Genomic DNA, 10,847 nt, shown 5'->3' on the forward strand with positions numbered 1-10,847 from the left:
GGCTGGCGGAGCGGAGCGCCGCTATGGAGCTATGGGGCGGTCAGCTTCAGATCATGTAAGGTGCCTCTTACCCCCGTCCCATTTCCACCCAGGTTGGGAGGTAAAGCTCCGCAGATAAACTTTCGAACTCTGGGGCTGCCCTGACCAGGGACAGAGACTTTTGGGGCATTGGACTTTTGGGACTTTGGGTGATTTGGGGTTGCTGGACTCAAGAACCAAAGGGAAAAGGGCATGCCCCAATTTGCTTGGGGTGGGTTTTTTTTTGCTCATGGGTTGTGTTATGAATCCTGTTGGTGTTTCCCCAACATAATGCCACATTGTTTCTCTCTGTTATTAAAAGGCTTTTGCTACACTCAGACTATGTGCTTGTGAGAGGGGAAGTATTGCCTCTTGGAGGCGCCCAGCGGGGGTGGTATATATTTGTCCCAGGTCACTGGGGGGGGGCTCGAGCCGGTTTGCATTGTGTTATTGGAATGGATCCCCTAGATAGTGAACCCAGCCCTTGTTGCTGCCAACTCTGACGGGCAGAAGGGTTACACAGATAATAAATAGTAATGTAGAGACATCATGGTGTTTTAACCACTGGGTTGTCATAAGAACATAAGAACAGCCATATTGAGTCAGACCAAAGGTCTATCTAGCCCAGTATCCTGTCTCCTGACAGTGGCCAATGCCAGGTGCCCCAGAGGGAATGAACAGAACAGGGAATCATCTAGTGATCCGTCCCGTCACCCATTCCCAACTTCTGGCAAACAGAGGGTAGGGACACCATCCCTGCACATCCTGGCTAATAGCCATTGATGGACCTATCTTCCATGAACTTATCTAGTTCTTCTCTGAACCCTGTTATAATCTTGGCCTTCACAACATCCTCTGGCAAAGAGTTCCACAGGTTGACTGTGTGTTGTGTGAAGAAATACTTCCTTTTGTTTGTTTTAAACCTGCTGCCTGTTAATTTCATTTGGTGACCCCTAGTTCTTGTGGTATGAGAAGACATAAATAACACTTCCTTATTTACTTTCTCTACACCCGTCATGATTTTATAGACCTCTATTATACCCCCCCCTTAGTTGTCTCTTTTCCAAGCTGAAAAGTCCCAGTCTTATTAATCTCTCCTCATATGGCAGCCGTTCCAGACCCCTAATCATTTTTGTTGCCCTTTTCTGAACCTTTTCCAATTCCAATGTTATTTTTTTGAAATGGGTCTACCACATCTGCACGCAGTATTCAAGCTGTGGGCGTACCATGGATTTATATAGAGGCAATGTGATATTTTCTGTCTGGTTATCTATCCCTTTCCTAATGATTCCCAACATTCCATTTGCTTTTTTGACGGCCGCTGCACACTGAGTGGATGTTTTCAGAGAACTACCCACAATGACTCCAAGATCTTTCTTGAGTGGTAACAGCTAATTTAGACCCCATCATTCTATATGTATAGTTGGGATGATGTTTTCCAGCGGGCATTGCTTTGCGTTTATCAACATTGAATTTCATCTGCCATTTTGTTGCCCAGTCACCCAGTTTTGTGAGATCCTTTTGTAGATCTTTGCAGTCTCTTTGGACTTAGTTATCTTGAGTAGTTTTGTGTCATCTGCAAATTTTGCCACCTCACTGTTTACCCCTTTTCCCCAGATCATTTATGAATATGTTGAATAGGACTGAGCCCAATACAAACCCTGGGGGACACCACTATTTACCTCTCTCCAGTTTGAAAACTGACCATTTATTCCTACCCTTTGTTTCCTATCATTTAACCAGTCACTGAGCTATGAGCAGATCTTCCCTCTTATCCCGTGACAGCTTACTTCGCTTAAGAGCCTTTATCCAGACTTGCTTTGGGCATGGTTAGATATCAGAGTGGTTGAAATGCCAGTGCCAGATCTAGGCTAGAGCTCCCATCACGGGCGTGCTTCACCAGTGGTAGCAATGGGGGAGGCCTAGTGTGGGGACAACCTAAATTAGATGCTTTCCATGAAGCTTCAGAGGCTGTTCTGTCCCTGCAGACTCCTTCCTGGGGGTAGGTTTTCCCAGCCCCTTCCGCTTTTCCTTTGAAAGTCTCTTGGGTATATCATATGGAGGCTGCAACTAAAAGTGTGGGGTGGCAACAGGAGCTGGTGCCCCAAACTGCATTCTCCCCTCTCTAATTCAGCTGGCGCGACACAGCCCCGTCTCGTCAGCTTTCAGAATATGCCAGCAAAAGAGGTGGAGATTTTTTTTAAATGATTGCTAAAATGCAGCATCACTATCACAAACATCATCCGTAACCTTCAGCTTCATCTCCTCTGCTTCCCTGTGGGCAGCTCGCTGACATTTTAAACCCTGCCCATGACAGCAGTGCTCGGCGCGCTCTGGGAAGATGTGAATTCACTCTGACCTGAGCATGCGTATTCACAGACGTGGGGATGTGTGTGGGACCCATAAGTGCATGCCGACGTGCAGATGTGAGCACGTAATTTAGCCCTTCTTTCTGCCCCTGAATCATTCCCCAATGGGCCTTCTTTTTACACAGCAGCTTGATATTCGTAACCACTCGACTGTCTTTAAACCAGCAAATTTTGGCTGCTGGGTTGTTCTGGGGCTGTTCCCATGATATTGTTCCTGCTCTGGATTGGAAGATTGGAATGTCAGACAGGAGCACAGCGACTAGCCACTAATGAATAACAAATAATGATCAGTGCATGCCCTTTGTCTTACACGCAGACTGGACAGTTCAGGCAAAGGACAGTCATTCAGCTAAGAGTCATGGGAACAAACCTTTCTGGGTATGAATGTTAGCCCATTTCAAAAGGGCACAAACCCGTTTGAACCAAGCAGGTGCTCAGAACTTGAGTATAGGTGTAACCTACTGGGGCATGTGTGTAACCAGTGGGTTTTCTGGCTAAGATACTGATCTGGCCCCTATCCCCACAGCATCTGAGCACCTCACGCTCTTTATTGTAGGTTGCCTCACAGCCACCCTGTGAGGAACAGAGGCAGTTTGATGAGGGGGAACTGAGGCACAGTAAGACTAAGGTCCCACAGAAAGTCTGTGGCAGAGCAGGCCCCTGGTCTCCCACACACTCACAAACATGGCTTTGGTGGGCTTCTCCATCTCTAGATGCACTGGAAATCTGACACAGAGAACAGGAGTGATGAACCACATGGTTTCTGGAGGCTGGCCTGAACCAAACCCCAGCTCCAGCCATCCTCGAGTGAGGCTTGGATCCCCACTCACGGGCTGACCATGGCTCTGTAAAAGTCCAGATGGAAGGCCTCGCTCCCTGCCCCTGAGCTCTTGGGGAGTTCAGGTCCAGGCTCGTGCTCAGCTCTGTTGTGGTACAAGGCTCTGAGGTGCCAGACAGTTTGGATCAATTGCTTTGGGAAAAGAACAGAAGAGGCCAAAATCTCTCTCTCTCTCTCTCTCTCCCCATTGTTAGGCTTTCCCTAGGAGGCTTTTCACTGCTGCCTCCGCCATTCCATCCCCTGCTGGAGAACAGACATGCCCTGTGCCTCCAGGGAGGCCATGCACATTCTCTCTTCCTGCCCCACCACAAGCAGGTGGGTCGCAGGGGGGACCTGCCTTCGGAGAACGTCAGCCCAGATTTGCAGACACAGGCTGTTTGGATAAGCGAACTTCTGGGAGCTCATCCGCACTGACCCGCCAGCTCCACGCCGTTGGGGATGGCCCAGCGCTAGTGTGCGTGTGGAGTGAGGGTGGTGGGCACACGCTGAGGGGGCCGCAGAAGACATTTTATTATTCTTTTGGAGCGACAACCATGCAAGGGGCATGGCAGGGAATGCCCTGCAGTTGGGTCTCTGCTCCAAAGAGCTTGCAATGTAAATGGCGGGTCTGAGAACGGGATGAGGCTACAGCAGACTCCAGGAAGAGGGTGGAAGGAATGACCTGGGTCACAGGAAGAAGCGAGTGAGTAGCCTGTTCAGAAACCCAGAGGGGTGCCTGGGTGGCTCAAATGTGGCAGGATTTGGTTTAACGCTGCCGTTGCCTGGCAATAGCGAAACAGTGCAAGCAGCAGCGTGACTGCCAGTTTTGCCATTGCTTTGCTGACCATGGGCCTTTTCAGGACATTCGGTCGCCAATTTGACGACATCCGTGGTGCATCCACACGGAGCGGAGGCAGGGTGACCAGATGTCCCGATTTTACAGGGACAGTCCCAATTTTGGGGTCTTTTTCTTATATAAGTTCCTATTACCCCCTACCCCCTTCCCGATTTTTCCCAGTTGCTGTCTGGTCACCCTAAGCGGAGGAGACCGTGAGCAGGTTGTCATCTCCTCCCCCTCTGCAATAACAATCCAGACACTGATGTCCCGGGGCTGCAGGATCTGGGTGATCAGAAGGCGGCGAGGGGCCGATATGGGAGGGTCCGGCAGGGTTAGAGGGCAGTCGGGGTGCAGCAGACACACTTGGTGCAGAGCGATCAGTGGGCGCGCAGCGGATGTGGCTGGTGGGCGCAGGGCACGTGGCAGACGTGGCTGGCGCAGGAGAGCGGGTGGGCATGGCGGCGCCCCATTGCTAGCTGAGGAAGGGCAGACCACTCGAGAGGGCGGTTTTGGGGCAAGGTGTAAACAAGGAAAAGCAAGAGCTACCAGAGCCAGGGCTGCAAACTCGCGGCCAGCGAGAGTAGCACGGCCAAGCGTCCCTGCAAGTGAGGGGAACAATTACAGACGTGCTGCCCTTCCCCTACAGGGAGCAGTTACTGCTGCCCTGACCCTCTCTCTGCCACGGTCCCCTTTCATCTTACTTTATGCTGCAGCTGGGGAGGGGTAGATCAAACCTCCACCTGGCCAGTTGCCACATCCCCCTGCCCCTCGAAAAGGTGCAGAGCAATCAGCGGAGCGGCTGGTGAGCCAGGGTCACTCCATAGCGTTCCCACCAGGGTGGAATCCTTTCAGCTCTCCAGCAAACCCCTAGTGAAAGACAATCAGGCTCGCTGTCACCAAGCTAATTCCGACCGTATAAAAGCAGTAATGAAATTCACGGCAGGATTAGCCTCTCCATCCAATGGGCCGGTGCGGCGGTGACATATCTCGCTTATTGCCCGAATGTAACACACCATCTAATTTACGTCGTGTAGCGAGCGGGAATGAAATGTTCATAAAGAATTGCTGCATCTCGTCACCTTAACTGCGGCCCCGGGCTCTGAGGCATCTGTCAGAGAGAGGCGAGCAGAGAAGGAGACGCCTGCCTCGCAGAGCTGAGACCGGGGCTCTAGGAGTGTGAAGATGAGTGTATTAATCTTCTGGGGCCATGTGCGTCTAGCTGCATGTGTGCTACTAGGAGCGCAGAGGGCCGGGTGGATGGGGCATTAGGAAGCCGCGTGTGGACTGCGGGGTCGGGTGTGCGGGAACGGGGCTGGTGTGAGTGCGTGCGTGTGTCAGGGACTGCATGGATGTGTGTGTAAGAGATGAGAGTGTGAGTGAACATCGGTACGGTCACAGGTGTATACGTGTTTCCGTGCATCTGTCTGGCTGTGGGGCATATGTACGGCTGGGGGTTACCATGCATACGCCTTGGCATGCGTGTGTCTGGTATGCACGCGTGTCTGCGTGTGCAATCCCCTGGATTGCACATACACGTGTGGCTGGAGGATGCTGCGTGTTCAAGGCCCGGTGTGCGTGTGCAGTCCCCTTCTGCCCTCCGCTTTTGGCTCTGCAGTCTCCGGCGTGTTGATTTGCAATTAATTTTCCTGGATTGTAATGGCTCGGATCCTGCCAGGGGTTTCTCTTCCTTGACTCTTCAGCAAGAAAGTTTGCAACAGAAAAATAGCCCTTCCCGTTGTGTTTGGAGTAATAGCATTTTGGTGTCCGGAGGGGAGATGGCAAGACAACAATAAACTTTATTAAGGGGAAGAGATTGAATTTCACTGAGCTTAATTGAAACTGCACGGGTAGGCGGGGAGGGTCCTCGGCTTGGCCAGGCCTGCAAGGGGCTGCTCAGGAGGCATCTGGCATCTCCCAGGCTGGGGCCTGTGGTGTCCTCACAGCAGGATCTCATTGGCTGATTGTGCTCCGAGGGGGTGGCTCACAAATTAACCCTTTCAGGTGTGTCTTGTACGCTGCCATTTCCCATCTGTGCCTGTCTCTGAACTCCTTGGTAGTTGTGATCTCCCACGCCTCAAGCTTTGAACCCAGCACCTGCGGCTTCCCCACGCTCCCTCCGCCTCTCTGAGTGGAAGCGAGGGTCCAGGGCCATCATGCAGTCTGCCTTTCCCTCCAAGAGCTCCACTTGCCTGCTTGTAGATCCCCTGGGCTGCCTCTGAGGTTTTTGCCTATCGGTGCCTAAAACCCAGTGCAGCTAGTCTGGCTTCCTATCCAAAACGGACCAAGCCAGAAATGAGGTGCAGCTGGTGGGCTGACGGCATGCGGGGAAGGCAGAGTCTGGAGTGGATCTAAAGTTGCAAGAGCGTATAGCACAGGACAGCGGCAGATCCGTCTCCTGATCCGGCATTTTGGAAATACAGGGCCGTTTGACACACTCCCCCATTTACGACGAGTGCGCAGCACCCATGCATGGGAGATGCAGAAGGTCAGATTCTGCCCCCGCTAAGCCGCTGCCATGGCAGGAAGAGGTCCACAGGCGTTTCCTCAATGCGCGCCCCGTTGCGGGCTCAATGGGGGAGTAAACGTAGCGCTAGGTGCTGTGCTTATTATGGGCTGTGGTGCAGCTGTTTGGAGGGGGAGGGCTGCCGTAAATTGAAGTAGCCCCTAGAAATGCTGGGGGCCACACTGGAGGCAATATAGATTGAAACCACCTTTGTGTCCCATTTCCCACCCCTTCCTGGGCTGTGTCGCTGAGGCACCGAACACAAGCTAGCCTCGAGAGTGCAAATTGTACCTGGTGAAGCTGTTCACTCGGCCTGGAAGAACGCTCCACAGAGTGAGCAGAAGAGCCTGTCTCCGCAGGTACAGCGTTCAGATAGATGCAAAACAATATGTGAATGCAGCTTTGTGGCTGAGAAATTAACTAGAGCCCGAAAGGTGAACATTCATATAGTGAACCCCTCGCTGCCTCCAGAGATACCCTTACCACTAATGACACTTCGGGATGAAAGCAACAAATTTTAAACAACTCACTCTTTTTGCCGGCTTGCTGTATCACACTCATCTTAGAGAATGGAAACCGATGAGGCTAGCTGGTTTCACTTTTCAAACTCCCTGACACTGGCAAAAGGCTGCAGTGTTTGGGGGGTTGCAAACGCTACTGGGGAATATTTAAATCTAAAGCGCACACAAACCTGCTTTAACCGAAATGCTCCAGGGCTTTTGGGTTTTGTGAAACCCGGCTTTTTCTAAAAACCTCCGTTTCAGGCTTAGACTGACCTGATGGCTGACTAACTGGGGGTCTGTGTGCCCCACTGAACACCCAAAAGTCAGGAAATTCATATTTGCTTCCCAACAGCGACCCTAACTCGTCCCACTCACAAACAAGGTCAGCTCCCAGACTGCTGTGCTGGGCACCACAACATGGGGAGAAGGTGACCAGCCTTCTGTGGAGAAAGAGGTGGTTTGGGACTATTTAGAAAAGCTGGACGTGCACAAGTCCATGGGGCCGGATGAGTTGCATCCGAGAGTGCTAAAGGAACTGGCGGCTGTGATTGCGGAGCCATTGGCCATTATCTTTGAAAACTCGTGGCGAACGGGGGAAGTCCCGGATGACTGGAAAAAGGCTAATGTAGTGCCCATCTTTAAAAAAGGGAAGAAGGAGGATCCTGGGAACTACAGGCCAGTAAGCCTCACTTCAGTCCCCGGAAAAATCATGGAGCAGGTCCTCAAAGAATCAATCCTGAAGCACTTACATGAGAGGAAAGTGATCAGGAACAGTCAGCATGGATTCACCAAGGGAAGGTCATGCCTGACTAATCTAATCGCCCTCTATGATGAGATTACTGGTTCTGTGGATGAAGGGAAAGCAGTGGATGTATTGTATCTTGACTTTAGCAAAGCTTTTGACATGGTCTCCCACAGTATTCTTGTCAGCAAGTTAAGGAAGTATGGGCTGGATGAATGCACTATAAGGTGGGTAGAAAGTTGGCTAGATTGTCGGGCTCAGCGGGTAGTGATCAATGGCTCCATGTCTAGTTGGCAGCCGGTGTCAAGTGGAGTGCCCCAGGGGTCGGTCCTGGGGCCGGTTTCGTTCAATATCTTCATAAATGATCTGGAGGATGGTGTGGATTGCACTCTCAGCAAATTTGCGGATGATACTAAACTGGGAGGAGTGGTAGATACGCTGGAGGGCAGGGATAGAATACAGAGGGACCTAGACAAATTGGAGGATTGGGCCAAAAGAAATCTGATGAGGTTCAATAAGGATAAGTGCAGGGTCCTGCACTTAGGACGGAAGAACCCAATGCACAGCTACAGACTAGGGACCGAATGGCTAGGCAGCAGTTCTGCGGAAAAGGACCTAGGGGTGACAGTGGACGAGAAGCTGGATATGATCCAGCAGTGTGCCCTTGTTGCCAAGAAGGCCAATGGCATTTTGGGATGTATAAGTAGGGGCATAGCGAGCAGATCGAGGGACGTGATCGTCCCCCTCTATTCGACATTGGTGAAGCCTCATCTGGAGTACTGTGTCCAGTTTTGGGCCCCACACTACAAGAAGGATGTGGATAAATTGGAGAGAGTCCAGCGAAGGGCAACAAAAATGATTAGGGGTCTGGAACACATGACTTATGAGGAGAGGCTGAGGGAACTGGGATTGTTTAGTCTGCAGAAGAGAAGAATGAGGGGGGATTTGATAGCTGCTTTCAACTACCTGAGAGGTAGTTCCAGAGAGGATGGTTCTAGACTATTCTCAGTGGTGGAAGAGGACAGGAAAGGAGTAATGGTCTCAAGTTGCAGTGGGGGAGGTTTAGGCTGGATATTAGGAAAAACTTTTTCACTAGGAGGGTGGTGAAACACTGGAATGCGTTGCCTAGGGAGGTGGTGGAATCTCCTTCCTTAGAAGTTTTTAAGGTCAGGCTTGACAAAGCCCTGGCTGGGATGATTTAATTGGGTATGGGTCCTGCTTTGGAGCAGGGGGTTGAACTAGATGACCTCCTGAGGTCCCTTCCAACCCTGATATTCTATGATTCTATGATTCACTTATGTATATGCCGTGTCCTGGATTGCAATCTATGCTGTCACTCCAGTGCTTTAGTGCAATGTGGGAGAGTTAAGAATGCTGTGGGAACCTAATGTTGAATGTTCTGACATTTGGATATTTAAAATCACAACCTTCGTGTTGCATTAACACAGACTTTAAGGCCAGAAGGGACCATCCTGATCCTCTAGCCTGACCTCCTACACATCACAGGCCACAGAACCTCACCCGCCCACTCTTGTAATAGACCCCTAACCTCTGGCTGAGTTACTGAAGTCCTCAAATCACAATTTAAAGACTTCAAGGTACAAAGAATCCACCATTTATGCTGCTCATTTTAAAACCGCAAATATGGCCTGGATGCAAGACTTTTACCACACACTTCAGCGGGAGCAGGATAAACTCTCATAGGGTAGGATTTGGCATGAATAGTTTGAAGGAGTCTGGTATCTAAATAGTTCAAACCACCAAGTGACCCCGTGCCCCATGCTGCACAAGCTCTACCAGGGTCTCTGACAATCTGATTTGCAGGAAAGTTCCTTCCTGATCCAAAATACGGCGATCAGTTAGACCCTGAGCATGTGGGCAAGACCCACCAGCCAGACAGCTGGGAAAGAATTCTATAGTAACTCAGAGCCCTCCCCATTGAGTGTCTCGTGCCCCAGCCATTGGAAATATTTGCTAATAGCAGTCACGGATGGGCCATGTGCCATTGTAGGCAACCTTATCATGCCATCCCCTCCCTAAACTTATCAAACTCAGTCTTGACACCAGGTAGGGTTTTTTGCTCCCTCTGCTCCCCTTGATTTTTGTTTAGAAAGAAGAAAATTTTTGCTCTTGTGGCTAAGGCAGTGGGTTGGGACTCAGGAGATCTGGGTTCAGTTTAGGGGCTACCCTAAACTTCTGACTACCAGAAGCAGGGAGGGGAAGACAGGAGCAGATCACTCCATAATTGCCATGTTCCATGCACTTCCCCTGAACCTCTGGTATGGGCCACTGTTGAAGACAGGCTACTAGGCAAGATGGACCGTGGTCTGACCCAGTACAGCAGCTCTTATGTTCTTAATTCTTGGGTCTGCCACAGATGCCCTGTGTAACCGTGGCCACATCATGTATTCTCTCTCTGCCTCAGTTCTCCATCTGTAAAATGGAACTAATGATCCATCCTTTGTCTGCCTAGTCTATTGACATCCCAACCCTGCAAAGACCTTCACTTCAGCCATGTGAGCAGCCCCCCAGGAGTCAATGGAGCATAAAGTTAACCCTGTACATAAGTCTCTGCAGAATGAAGGCCTTCAATCGTAAGTTCTCTGAGGCAGGGACTGTCTCTCCTATGTATTTGTACTGCACGTGGCAGACTGGGGCCCCATGCTAGGTTGGGGCTCCGAGGCACATGTGCAAATCGACGTTTACTGTGTGCTACTTAAACGTCCAATCACTGCAGCTGCTTTAATTCACCGTGTAGCTATCTAGATAGACGCATGTCGGGGCACAGATACAGCTGAGGCATTGCACCTTGGCAACTTGTAAAAAAACCCCATATTTTTTCAAAATAGCGTAATGTGTAATGCAGCTTTATTTAGACACCCGATTCCTTCATACCGTTCATGCCAAATCCTACCCAATGAGAATGCATCCTGCTCCCGCTGAAGTGTGTGGTAAAAGTCTTGCATCCAGGCCATACTTGCAGTTTAAAAATGAGCAGCATAATTTTTAGTTGTCTGAAAGCCAAGGATGGGTCTGGGACTCTGAGCAAATGCAAGG

This window comes from Eretmochelys imbricata, chromosome 7 (genome assembly GCF_965152235.1).
Source record: "Eretmochelys imbricata isolate rEreImb1 chromosome 7, rEreImb1.hap1, whole genome shotgun sequence".
NCBI lineage: Eukaryota > Metazoa > Chordata > Testudines > Cheloniidae > Eretmochelys > Eretmochelys imbricata.